Source organism: Stenella coeruleoalba, assembly GCF_951394435.1.
Source record: "Stenella coeruleoalba genome assembly, chromosome: 4".
NCBI lineage: Eukaryota > Metazoa > Chordata > Mammalia > Artiodactyla > Delphinidae > Stenella > Stenella coeruleoalba.
The window spans coordinates 91,085,740-91,099,463 of NC_137149.1; the positions used below are offsets into that span (position 1 = coordinate 91,085,740).

Below are 13,724 nucleotides of genomic sequence, written 5' to 3' on the forward strand. Positions count from 1 at the left end.
TTTTCCTGAATATATTCAGGAAAAAACGTATACGCCCTTTTTGGCCAAGTGCATCATTGTGGACGTTCTGCCTCTTTTCCTATGCTTTCAATGCAATTCCAGTCTACCTCCTGAAATCGGTCTCCTGCAATTCTGCCCCACATTCAAGTCCTCTTGGCAGCCTTACTTCAGTATATTTTTGGATGATAGCTGTCATTTATAACTCTGCAGGTTTGTGAATTACAGTGCCCCTGAGTTCCTTTCTTCAACTCGCTTTCTTTTGAGCTGGCCGCAACACCGCAGGATGGCTTCAGGCCCTAATCTGGTTCCGGCACGGCATGCTGAGCCTTTGGTTAATTCCTCTTCCTGGTGGGAAATGAGAGTTAAATTTGCCCGTCCAGACACCTCCAGCTAGCCTCTCATTGGTTCTCGCTATTCCTGTTCATCTTCCGCAGAAATTGCAAACTGGGCCAAACAGGAGGTTAAAGGGACTGACTCTGCAAGTCTGGAGAGTGTTAGTAAAGCGTCTGGAATGTTGCACCCGAGTACCAGGGTACGAAAACTGAGACATATTTGAACACGTCTCCCGATCACATGGTTGATCATACTCTAGGTTCCACATGCATGTTTTAGCTGAAGGAAGAATACCTTAAACCTGGGTAGTTGAAACCCGTGGAATGGGTACCATGCAATATGACTTCAAAGGGTTTTCATTTGCTCACCGAACCTCTCCAATCCTATCACTGCTGCGTTTATGCCCCTGTACACATGCTTGATTCTCTTTCGGAGACATAGCAATCCATAGGTTTTAAGATACTTACTAGTCAGGTACATTCTTACGCGTTTAATATGCGGTGTTGAGTCCATTTCGTTGAGCAAGGAGTAGCTCTTGTCTATTCCATATTTGGCTTAAGGAACTTTATCTGTGCTCCTTTCAATCTCTGGTTTTATGCAGCACCCCAACTCACCTTTACGCTTAAGCAAGCATAAGTTGTTTTTCTAAATTTGAAACCCTGTTCTGTTCTGTAATTCAGTTCCTGTGTAGCCAAGTTTACATTCCGTGTATTACTGATATCTTATGATGTCTCTTTTTCTGTGTGACTTATTTCAGTTAGAATCATCATACCTGAATCCACTCATTGTGCTGCTAAGGGCCTGATGACACAGATTTCATTGCTGAGTGATATTGCTTTGTAAGTAAATACCACAACTTCTTTATCCATTTTTCACTTTCTGCGATGTTGAACTTGTACTGTAAACGAGGTTCTTGTAAACAGAGCCGTTCCAAACTTTGGGGTGGCTGTGTCTTTTTGATTTTAATTTCCCTAAGCTATAGGACCATAAGTGGAAGTGCCTTAGGTTCTGTTGCTTTGTTTTTTAGATGTTTCAGGAAACACCATACACTTCTCCCGAGTGGTTGTTGGCAATTTACATCCCGCTCATCAGCATAACAAGGCTCCCAGTTCTCCATGGCCTGTCCTGCCTTTCTGGATTTTACACTTTTTTCAGATGGCCCTTTTGACCGGGGAGAAGTGAGACTTCATTGTAGTGCAGATTTCCTTTGCAAGCTTGCTTGGTTGGCCAAAAAGGGCGTATGCGTTTTTTCCTGAATATATTCAGGAAAAAACGCATACGCCCTTTTTGGCCAAGTGCATCATTGTGGACGTTCTGCCTCTTTTCCTATGCTTTCAATGCAATTCCAGTCTACCTCCTGAAATCGGTCTCCTGCAATTCTGCCCCACATTCAAGTCCTCTTGGCAGCCTTACATCAGTATATTTTTGGATGATAGCTGTCATTTATAACTCTGCAGGTTTGTGAATTACAGTGCCCCTGAGCTCCTTTCTTCAACTCGCTTTCTTTTGAGCTGGCCGCAACACCGCAGGATGGCTTCAGGCCCTAATCTGGTTCCGGCACGGCACGCTGAGCCTTTGGTTAATTCCTCTTCCTGGTGGGATATGAGAGTTAAATTTGCCCGTCCAGACACCTCCAGCTAGCCTCTAATTGGTTCTCGCTATTCCTGTTCATCTTCCGCAGAAATTGCAAACTGGGCCAAACAGGAGGTTAAAGGCGCTCACTCTCCAAGTGGGGAGAGTGTTAGTAAAGCGTCTGGAATGTTGCACCCGAGTACCAGGGGAGGAAAACTGAGACATATATTAACACGTCTCCCGTTCACATGGTTGATCATACTTGGGTTCCACATGCATGTTTTAGCTGAAGGAAGAATACCTTAAACTTGGAGAATTGAGACCCGTGTAATGGGTACCATGCAATATGACTTCAAAGGGTCTTCATTTGCTCACCGAACCTCTCCAATCCTATCACTGCTGCGTTTATGCCCCTGTACACATGCTTGATTCTCTTTTGGAGACATAGCAATCCATAGGTTTTACGATACTTACTAGTCAGGTACATTCTTAGGCGTTTAATATGCGGTGTTGAGTCCATTTCGTTGAGCAAGGAGTAGCTCTTGTCTATTCCATATTTGACTTAAGGAACTTTATCTGTGCTCATTTCAATCTCTGGTTTTATGCAGCACCCCAACTCACCTTTACCCTTAAGCAAGCATAAGTTGGTTTTCTAAATCTGAGACCCGGTTCTGTTCTGTAATTCAGTTCCTGTGTAGCCAAGTTTTCATTCCGTGTATTAGTGATATCTTATGATGTTTCTTTTTCTGTGTGACTTATTTCAGTTAGAATCATCATACCTGAATCCACTCATTGTGATGCTAAGGACCTGATGACATAGATTTCATTGCTGAGTGATACTGAATTGTAAGTAAATACCACAACTTCTTTATCCATTTTTCACTTTCTGCAATGTTGAACTTGTACTGTAAACGAGGTTCTTGTAAACAGAGGCGTCCCAAACTTTGGGGTGGCTGTGTCTTTTTGATTTTAATTTCCCTAAGCTATAGGACCATAAGTGGAAGTGCCCTAGGCTCTGTTGCTTTGTTTTTTAGATGTTTCAGGAAACACCATACACTTCTCCCGAGTGGTTGCTGGCAATTTACATCCTGCCCTTCAGCATAACAAGGCTCCCAGTTCTCCATGGCCTGTCCTGCCTTTCTGGATTTTACACTTTTTTCAGATGGCCCTTTTGACCGGGGGGAAGTGAGACTTCATTGTAGTGCAGATTTCCTTTGCAAGCTTGCTTGGTTGGCCAAAAAGGGCGTATGCGTTTTTTCCTGAATATATTCAGGAAAAAACGCATACGCCCTTTTTGGCCAAGTGCATCATTGTGGACGTTCTGCCTCTTTTCCTATGCTTTCAATGCAATTTCAATCTACCTCCTGAAATCGGTTTCCTGCAATTCTGCCCCGCTTTCAAGTCCTCTTGGCAGCCTCACTTCAGTCTATTTTTGGACGATAGCTGTCATTTATAACTCTGCAGGTTTGTGAATTACAGTGCCCCTGAGCTCCTTTCTTCAACTCGCTTTCTTGTGAGCTGGCCGCAACACCGCAGGATGGCTTCAGGCCCTAATCTGGTTCTGGCACGGCACGCTGAGCCTTTGGTTATTTCCTCCTCCTGGTGGGAAATGAGAGTTAAATTTGCCCGTCCAGACACCTCCAGCTAGCCTCTCATTGGTTCTCGCTATTCCTGTTCATCTTCTGCAGAAATTGCAAAGTGTGCCAAACAGGGGGTTAAAGGCGCTGACTCTTCAAGTGGGGAGAGTGTGAGTAAAGCGTCTGGAATGTTGCACCCGAGTACCAGGGTACGAAAACTGAGACATATTTGAACACGTCTCCCGATCAAATGGTTGATCATACTCTAGGTTCCACATGCATGTTTTAGCTGAAGGAAGAATACCTTAAATTGGGTAGCTGAAACCCGTGGAATGGGTACCATGCAATATGACTTCAAAGGGTCTTCATTTGCTCACCGAACCTCTCCAATCCTATCACTGCTGCGTTTATGCCCCTGTACACATGCTTGATTCTCTTTTGGAGACATAGCAATCCATAGGTTTTAAGATACTTACTAGTCAGGTACATTCTTAGGCGTTTAATATGCGGTGTTGAGTCCATTTCGTTGAGCAAGGAGTAGCTCTTGTCTATTCCATATTTGGCTTAAGGAACTTTATCTGTGCTCATTTCAATCTCTGGATTTATGCAGCACCCCAACTCACCTTTACCCTTAAGCAAGCATAAGTTGGTTTTCTAAATTTGAGACCCTGTTCTGTTCTGTAATTCAGTTCCTGTGTAGCCAAGTTTCCATTCCGTGTATTACTGATATCTTATGATGTTTCTTTTTCTGTGTGACTTATTTCAGTTAGAATCATCATACCTGAATCCACTCATTGTGCTGCTAAGGGCCTGATGACATAGATTTCATTGCTGAGTGATATTGCTTTGTAAGTGAATACCACAACTTCTTTATCCATTTTTCACTTTCTGCGATGTTGAACTTGCACTGTAAACGAGGTTCTTGTAAACAGAGGCGTCCCAAACTATGGGGTGGCTGTGTCTTTTTGATTTTAATTTCCCTAAGGTATAGGACCATAACTGGAAGTGCCCTAGGCTCTGTTGCTTTGTTTTTTAGATGTTTCACAAACACCATACACTTCTCCTGAGTGTCTGTTGGCAATTTACATCCCGCCAATCAGCATAACAAGGCTCCCAGTTCTCAATGGCCTGTTGCCTTTCTGGATTTTACACTTTTTTCAGATGGCCCTTTTGACCGGGGAGAAGTGAGACTTCATTGTAGTGCAGATTTCCTTTGCAAGCTTGCTTGGTTGGCCAAAAAGGGCGTATGCGTTTTTTCCTGAATATATTCAGGAAAAAACGCATACGCCCTTTTTGGCCAAGTGCATCATTGTGGACGTTCTGCCTCTTTTCCTATGCTTTCAATGCAATTCCAGTCTACCTCCTGAAATCGGTTTCCTGCAATTCTGCCCCGCTTTCAAGTCCTCTTGGCAGCCTTACTTCACTCTATTTTTGGACGATAGCTGTCATTTATAACTCTGCAGGTTTGTGAATTACAGTGCCCCTGAGCTCCTTTCTTCAACTCGCTTTCTTGTGAGCTGGCCGCAACACCGCAGGATGGCTTCAGGCCCTAATCTGGTTCTGGCACGGCACGCTGAGCCTTTGGTTATTTCCTCCTCCTGGTGGGAAATGAGAGTTAAATTTGCCCGTCCAGACACCTCCAGCTAGCCTCTCATTGGTTCTCACTATTCCTGTTCATCTTCCGCAGAAATTGCAAACTGTGCCAAACAGGAGGTTAAAGGCGCTGACTCTTCAAGTGTGGAGAGTGTCAGTAAAGCGTCTGGAATGTTGCACCCGAGTACCAGGGGTGGAAAACTGAGACATATTTGAACACGTCTCCCGATCAAATGGTTGATCATACTCTAGGTTCCACATGCATGTTTTAGCTGAAGGAAGAATACCTTAAATTGGGTAGCTGAAACCCGTGGAATGGGTACCATGCAATATGACTTCAAAGGGTCTTCATTTGCTCACCGAACCTCTCCAATCCTATCACTGCTGCGTTTATACCCCTGTACACATGCTTGATTCTCTTTTGGAGACATAGCAATCCATAGGTTTTAAGATACTTACTAGTCAGGTACATTCTTAGGCGTTTAATATGGGGTGTTGAGTCCATTTCGTTGAGCAAGGAGTAGCTCTTGTCTATTCCATATTTGGCTTAAGGAACTTTATCTGTGCTCATTTCAATCTCTGGTTTTATGCAGCACCCCAACTCACCTTTCCCCTTAAGCAAGCATAAGTTGGTTTTCTAAATTTGAGACCCTGTTCTGTTCTGTAATTCAGTTCCTGTGTAGCCAAGTTTCCATTCCGTGTATTACTGATATCTTATGATGTTTCTTTTTCTGTGTGACTTATTTCAGTTAGAATCATCATACCTGAATCCACTCATTGTGCTGCTAAGGGCCTGATGACATAGATTTCATTGCTGAGTGATATTGCTTTGTAAGTGAATACCACAACTTCTTTATCCATTTTTCACTTTCTGCAATGTTGAACTTGTACTGTAAACGAGGTTCTTGTAAACAGAGCCATTCCAAACTTTGGGGTGGCTGTGTCTTTTTGATTTTAATTTCCCTAAGCTATAGGACCATAAGTGGAAGTGCCCTAGGCTCTGTTGCTTTGTTTTTTAGATGTTTCAGGAAACACCATACACTTCTCCTGAGTGTCTGTTGGCAATTTACATCCCGCCCATCAGCATAACAAGGCTCCCAGTTCTCAATGGCCTGTTGCCTTTCTGGATTTTACACTTTTTTCAGATGGCCCTTTTGACCGGGGAGAAGTGAGACTTCATTGTAGTGCAGATTTCCTTTGCAAGCTTGCTTGGTTGGCCAAAAAGCGCGTATGCGTTTTTTCCTGAATATATTCAGGAAAAAACGCATACGCCCTTTTCGGCCAAGTGCATCATTGTGGACGTTCTGCCTCTTTTCCTATGCTTTCAATGCAATTCCAGTCTACCTCCTGAAATCGGTTTCCTGCAATTCTGCCCCGCTTTCAAGTCCTCTTGGCAGCCTTACTTCAGTCTATTTTTGGACGATAGCTGTCATTTATAACTCTGCAGGTTTGTGAATTACAGTGCCCCTGAGCTCCTTTCTTCAACTCGCTTTCTTGTGACCTGGCCGTAACACCGCAGGATGGCTTCAGGCCCTAATCTGGTTCCGGCCCGGCATGCTGAGCCTTTGGTTAATTCCTCTTCCTGGTGGGAAATGAGAGTTAAATTTGCCCGTCCAGACACCTCCAGCTAGTCTCTCATTGGTTCTCGCTATTCCTGTTCATCTTCCGCAGAAATTGCAAACTGGGCCAAACAGGAGGTTAAAGGGACTGACTCTCCAAGTGGGGAGAGTGTTAGTAAAGCGTCTGGAATGTTGCACCCGAGTACCAGGGGAGCAAAACTGAGACATATTTGAACACGACTCCCGTTCACATGGTTGATCATACTCTGGGTTCCACATGCATGTTTTAGCTGAAGGAAGAATACCTTAAACCTGGAGAGTTGAGACCCGTGTAATGGGTACCATGCAATATGACTTCAAAGGGTCTTCATTTGCTCACCGAACCTCTCCAATCCTATCACTGCTGCGTTTATGCCCCTGTACACATGCTTGATTCTCTTTCGGAGACATAGCAATCCATAGGTTTTAAGATACTTACTAGTCAGGTACATTCTTAGGCGTTTAATATGGGGTTTTGAGTCCATTTCGTTGAGCAAGGAGTAGCTCTTGTCTATTCCATATTTGGCTTAAGGAACTTTATCTGTGCTCATTTCAATCTCTGGTTTTATGCAGCACCCCAACTCACCTTTCCCCTTAAGCAAGCATAAGTTGGTTTTCTAAATTTGAGACCCTGTTCTGGTTTGGAATGCAGTTCCTGTGTAGCCAAGTTTACATTCCGTGTATTAGTGATATCTTATGATGTTTCTTTTTCTGTGTGACTTATTTCAGTTAGAATCATCGTACCTGAATCCATTCATTGTGCTGCTAAGGGCCTGATGACATAGATTTCATTGCTGAGTGATATTGCTTTGTAAGTAAATACCACAACTTCTTTATCCATTTTTCACTTTCTGCGATGTTGAACTTGTACTGTAAACGAGGTTCTTGTAAACAGAGGCGTCCCAAACTTTGGGGTGGCTGTGTCTTTTTGATTTTAATTTCCCTAAGCTATAGGACCATAAGTGGCAGTGCCCTAGGCTCTGTTGCTTTGTTTTTTAGATGTTTCAGGAAACACCATACACTTCTCCCCAGTGTCTGTTGGCAATTTACATCCCGCCCATCAGCATAACAAGGCTCCCAGTTCTCCATGGCCTGTCCTGCCTTTCTGGATTTTACACTTTTTTCAGATGGCCCTTTTGACCGGGGGGAAGTGAGACTTCATTGTAGTGCAGATTTCCTTTGCAAGCTTGCTTGGTTGACCAAAAAGGGCGTATGCGTTTTTTCCTGAATATATTCAGGAAAAAACGCATACGCCCTTTTTGGCCAAGTGCATCATTGTGGACGTTCTGCCTCTTTTCCTATGCTTTCAATGCAATTCCAGTCTACCTCCTGAAATCGGTTTCCTGCAATTCTGCCCCGCTTTCAAGTCCTCTTGGCAGCCTTACTTCAGTCTATTTTTGGACGATAGCTGTCATTTATAACTCTGCATGTTTGTGAATTACAGTGCCCCTGAGCTCCTTTCTTCAACTCGCTTTCTTTTGAGCTGGCCGCAACACCGCCGGATGGCTTCAGGCCCTAATCTGGTTCCGGCACGGCACGCTGAGCCTTTGGTTAATTCCTCTTCCTGGTGGGAAATGAGAGTTAAATTTGCCCGTCCAGACACCTCCAGCTAGCCTCTCATTGGTTCTCGCTATTTCTGTTCATCTTCCGCAGAAATTGCAAACTGGGCCAAACAGGAGGTTAAAGGCGCTGACTCTCCAAGTGGGGAGAGTGTTAGTAAAGCGTCTGGAATGTTGCACCCGAGTACCAGGGGAGGAAAACTGAGACATATTTGAACACGTCTCCCGTTCACACGGTTGATCATACTTGGGTTCCACATGCATGTTTTAGCTGAAGGAAGAATACCTTAAACTTGGAGAATTGAGACCCGTGTAATGGGTACCATGCAATATGACTTCAAAGGGTCTTCATTTGCTCACCGAACCTCTCCAATCCTATCACTGCTGCGTTTATGCCCCTGTACACATGCTTGATTCTCTTTCGGAGACATAGCAATCCATAGGTTTTACGATACTTACTAGTCAGGTACATTCTTAGGCGTTTAATATGCGGTGTTGAGTCCATTTCGTTGAGCAAGGAGTAGCTCTTGTCTATTCCATATTTGACTTAAGGAACTTTATCTGTGCTCATTTCAATCTCTGGTTTTATGCAGCACCCCAACTCACCTTTCCCCTTAAGCAAGCATAAGTTGGTTTTCTAAATTTGAGACCCGGTTCTGTTCTGTAATTCAGTTCCTGTGTAGCCAAGTTTACATTCCATGTATTAGTGATATCTTATGATGTTTCTTTTTCTGTGTGACTTATTTCAGTTAGAATCATCATACCTGAATCCACTCATTGTGATGCTAAGGACCTGATGACATAGATTTCATTGCTGAGTGATACTGAATTGTAAGTAAATACCACAACTTCTTTATCCATTTTTCACTTTCTGCGATGTTGAACTTGTACTGTAAACGAGGTTCTTGTAAACAGAGGCGTCCCAAACTTTGGGGTGGCTGTGTCTGTTTGATTTTAATTTCCCTAAGCTATAGGACCATAAGTGGAAGTGCCCTAGGCTCTGTTGCTTTGTTTTTTAGATGTTTCATGAAACACCATACACTTCTCCCGAGTGGTTGCTGGCAATTTACATCCTGCCCTTCAGCATAACAAGGCTCCCAGTTCTCCATGGCCTGTCCTGCCTTTCTGGATTTTACACTTTTTTCAGATGGCCCTTTTGACCGGGGGGAAGTGAGACTTCATTGCAGTGCAGATTTCTTTGCAAGCTTGCTTGGTTGGCCAAAAAGGGCGTATGCGTTTTTTCCTGAATATATTCAGGAAAAAACGCATACGCCCTTTTTGGCCAAGTGCATCATTGTGGACGTTCTGCCTCTTTTCCTATGCTTTCAATGCAATTTCAATCTACCTCCTGAAATCCGTTTCCTGCAATTCTGCCCCGCTTTCAAGTCCTCTTGGCAGCCTTACTTCAGTCTATTTTTGGACGATAGCTGTCATTTATAACTCTGCAGGTTTGTGAATTACAGTGCCCCTGAGCTCCTTTCTTCAACTCGCTTTCTTGTGAGCTGGCCGCAACACCGCAGGATGGCTTCAGGCCCTAATCTGGTTCTGGCACGGCACACTGAGCCTTTGGTTATTTCCTCCTCCTGGTGGGAAATGAGAGTTAAATTTGCCCATCCAGACACCTCCAGCTAGCCTCTCATTGGTTCTCGCTATTCCTGTTCATCTTCTGCAGAAATTGCAAACTGTGCCAAACAGGAGGTTAAAGGCGCTGACTCTTCAAGTGGGGAGAGTGTGAGTAAAGCGTCTGGAATGTTGCACCCGAGTACCAGGGTACGAAAACTGAGACATATTTGAACACGTCTCCCGATCAAATGGTTGATCATACTCTAGGTTCCACATGCATGTTTTAGCTGAAGGAAGAATACCTTAAATTGGGTAGCTGAAACCCGTGGAATGGGTACCATGCAATATGACTTCAAAGGGTCTTCATTTGCTCACCGAACCTCTCCAATCCTATCACTGCTGCGTTTATGCCCCTGTACACATGCTTGATTCTCTTTTGGAGACATAGCAATCCATAGGTTTTAAGATACTTACTAGTCAGGTACATTCTTAGGCGTTTAATATGCGGTGTTGAGTCCATTTCATTGAGCAAGGAGTAGCTCTTGTCTATTCCATATTTGGCTTAAGGAACTTTATCTGTGCTCATTTCAATCTCTGGTTTTATGCAGCACCCCAACTCACCTTTACCCTTAAGCAAGCATAAGTTGGTTTTCTAAATTTGAGACCCTGTTCTGTTCTGTAATTCAGTTCCTGTGTAGCCAAGTTTCCATTCCGTGTATTACTGATATCTTATGATGTTTCTTTTTCTGTGTGACTTATTTCAGTTAGAATCATCATACCTGAATCCACTCATTGTGCTGCTAAGGGCCTGATGACATAGATTTCATTGCTGAGTGATATTGCTTTGTAAGTGAATACCACAACTTCTTTATCCATTTTTCACTTTCTGCGATGTTGAACTTGTACTGTAAACGAGGTTCTTGTAAACAGAGGCGTCCCAAACTATGGGGTGGCTGTGTCTTTTTGATTTTAATTTCCCTAAGGTATAGGACCATAAGTGGAAGTGCCCTAGGCTCTGTTGCTTTGTTTTTTAGATGTTTCACAAACACCATACACTTCTCCTGAGTGTCTGTTGGCAATTTACATCCCGCCAATCAGCATAACAAGGCTCCCAGTTCTCAATGGCCTGTTGCCTTTCTGGATTTTACACTTTTTTCAGATGGCCCTTTTGACCGGGGAGAAGTGAGACTTCATTGTAGTGCAGATTTCCTTTGCAAGCTTGCTTAGTTGGCCAAAAAGGGCGTATGCATTTTTTCCTGAATATATTCAGGAAAAAACGCATACGCCCTTTTTGGCCAAGTGCATCATTGTGGACGTTCTGCCTCTTTTCCTATGCTTTCAATGCAATTTCAGTCTACCTCCTGAAATCGGTTTCCTGCAATTCTGCCCCGCTTTCAAGTCCTCTTGGCAGCCTTACTTCAGTCTATTTTTGGAGGATAGCTGTCATTTATAACTCTGCATGTTTGTGAATTACAGTGCCCCTGAGCTCCTTTCTTCAACTCGCTTTCTTTTGAGCTGGCCGCAACACCGCAGGATGGCTTCAGGCCCTAATCTGGTTCCGGCACGGCACGCTGAGCCTTTGGTTAATTCCTCTTCCTGGTGGGAAATGAGAGTTAAATTTGCCCGTCCAGACACCTCCAGCTAGCCTCTAATTGGTTCTCGCTATTCCTGTTCATCTTCCGCAGAAATTGCAAACTGGGCCAAACAGGAGGTTAAAGGGACTGACTCTGCAAGTCGGGAGAGTGTTAGTAAAGCGTCTGGAATGTTGCACCCGAGTACCAGGGTACGAAAAGTGAGACATATTTGAACACGTCTCCCGATCATATGGTTGATCATACTCTAGGTTCCACATGCATGTTTTAGCTGAAGGAAGAATACCTTAAACCTGGGTAGTTGAAACCCGTGTAATGGGTACCATGCAATATGACTTCAAAGGGTCTTCATTTGCTCACCGAACCTCTCCAATCCTATCACTGCTGCGTTTATGCCCCTGTACACATGCTTGATTCTCTTTCGGAGACATAGCAATCCATAGGTTTTAAGATACTTACTAGTCAGGTACATTCTTAGGCGTTTAATATGGGGTGTTGAGTCCATTTCGTTGAGCAAGGAGTAGCTCTTGTCTATTCCATATTTGGCTTAAGGAACTTTATCTGTGCTCATTTCAATCTCTGGTTTTATGCAGCACCCCAACTCACCTTTACCCTTAAGCAAGGATAAGTTGGTTTTCTAAATTTGAGACCCTGTTCTGTTCTGTAATTCAGTTCCTTGTAGCCAAGTTTACATTCCGTGTATTACTGATATCTTATGATGTTTCTTTTTCTTTGTGACTTATTTCACTTAGAATCATCATACCTGAATCCACTCATTGTGCTGCTAAGGGCGTGATGACATAGATTTCATTGCTGAGTGATATTGCTTTGTAAGTAAATACCACAACTTCTTTATCCATTTTTCACTTTCTGCGATGTTGAACTTGTACTGTAAACGAGGTTCTTGTAAACAGAGCCGTTCCAATCTGTGGGGTGGCTGTGTCTTTTTGATTTTAAATTGCCTAAGCTATAGGACCATAAGTGGAAGTGCCCTAGGCTCTGTTGCTTTGTTTTTTAGATGTTTCAGGAAACACCATACACTTCTCCCGAGTGGTTGTTGGCAATTTACATCCCGCCCTTCAGCATAAAAAGGCTCCCAGTTCCTCATGGCCTGTCCTGCCTTTCTGGATTTTACACTTTTTTCAGATGGCCCTTTTGAGCGGGGAGAAGTGAGACTTCATTGTAGTGCAGATTTCCTTTGCAAGCTTGCTTGGTTGGCCAAAAAGGGCGTATGCCTTTTTTCCTGAATATATTCAGGAAAAAACGCATACGCCCTTTTTGGCCAAGTTCATCATTGTGGACGTTCTGCCTCTTTTCCTATGCTTTCAATGCAATTTCAGTCTACCTCCTGAAATCGGTTTCCTGCAATTCTGCCCCGCTTTCAAGTCCTCTTGGCAGCCTTACTTCAGTCTATTTTTGGACGATAGCTGTCATTTATAACTCTGCAGGTTTGTGAATTACAGTGCCCCTGAGCTCCTTTCTTCAACTCGCTTTCTTGTGAGCTGGCCGCAACACCGCAGGATGGCTTCAGGCCCTAATCTGGTTCTGGCACGGCACGCTGAGCCTTTGGTTATTTCCTCCTCCTGGTGGGAAATGAGAGTTAAATTTGCCCGTCCAGACACCTCCAGCTAGTCTCTCATTGGTTCTCGCTATTCCTGTTCATCTTCCGCAGAAATTGCAAACTGTGCCAAACAGGAGGTTAAAGGCGCTGACTCTTCAAGTGTGGAGAGTGTCAGTAAAGCGTCTGGAATGTTACACCCGAGTACCAGGGGTGGAAAACTGAGACATATTTGAACACGTCTCCCGATCAAATGGTTGATCATACTCTAGGTTCCACATGCATGATTTAGCTGAAGGAAGAATACCTTAAATTGGGTAGCTGAAACCCGTGGAATGGGTACCATGCAATATGACTTCAAAGGGTCTTCATTTGCTCACCGAACCTCTCCAATCCTATCACTGCTGCGTTTATACCCCTGTACACATGCTTGATTCTCTTTTGGAGACATAGCAATCCATAGGTTTTAAGATACTTACTAGTCAGGTACATTCTTAGGCGTTTAATATGGGGTGTTGAGTCCATTTCGTTGAGCAAGGAGTAGCTCTTGTCTATTCCATATTTGGCTTAAGGAACTTTATCTGTGCTCATTTCAATCTCTGGTTTTATGCAGCACCCCAACTCACCTTTACCCTTAAGCAAGCATAAGTTGGTTTTCTAAATTTGAGACCCTGTTCTGTTCTGTAATTCAGTTCCTGTGTAGCCAAGTTTCCATTCCGTGTATTACTGATATCTTATGATGTTTCTTTTTCTGTGTGACTTATTTCAGTTAGAATCAT

The 13,724-nt window shown here is 43.6% G+C and overlaps 1 long non-coding RNA gene across 1 annotated transcript in view; it reads left to right on the forward strand.

The window, feature by feature from the left end:
- LOC307185335 overlaps positions 1–12,210 on the forward strand; it is a 596,100-nt gene extending 583,890 nt beyond the window's left edge. Inside the window, exon 4 of the long non-coding RNA XR_013828014.1 lies at positions 12,140–12,210. This is a non-coding gene — a long non-coding RNA (uncharacterized lncRNA). The remainder of the gene's footprint in view (positions 1–12,139) is intronic.
- The last annotated feature ends 1,514 nt before the right edge of the window (positions 12,211–13,724 follow it).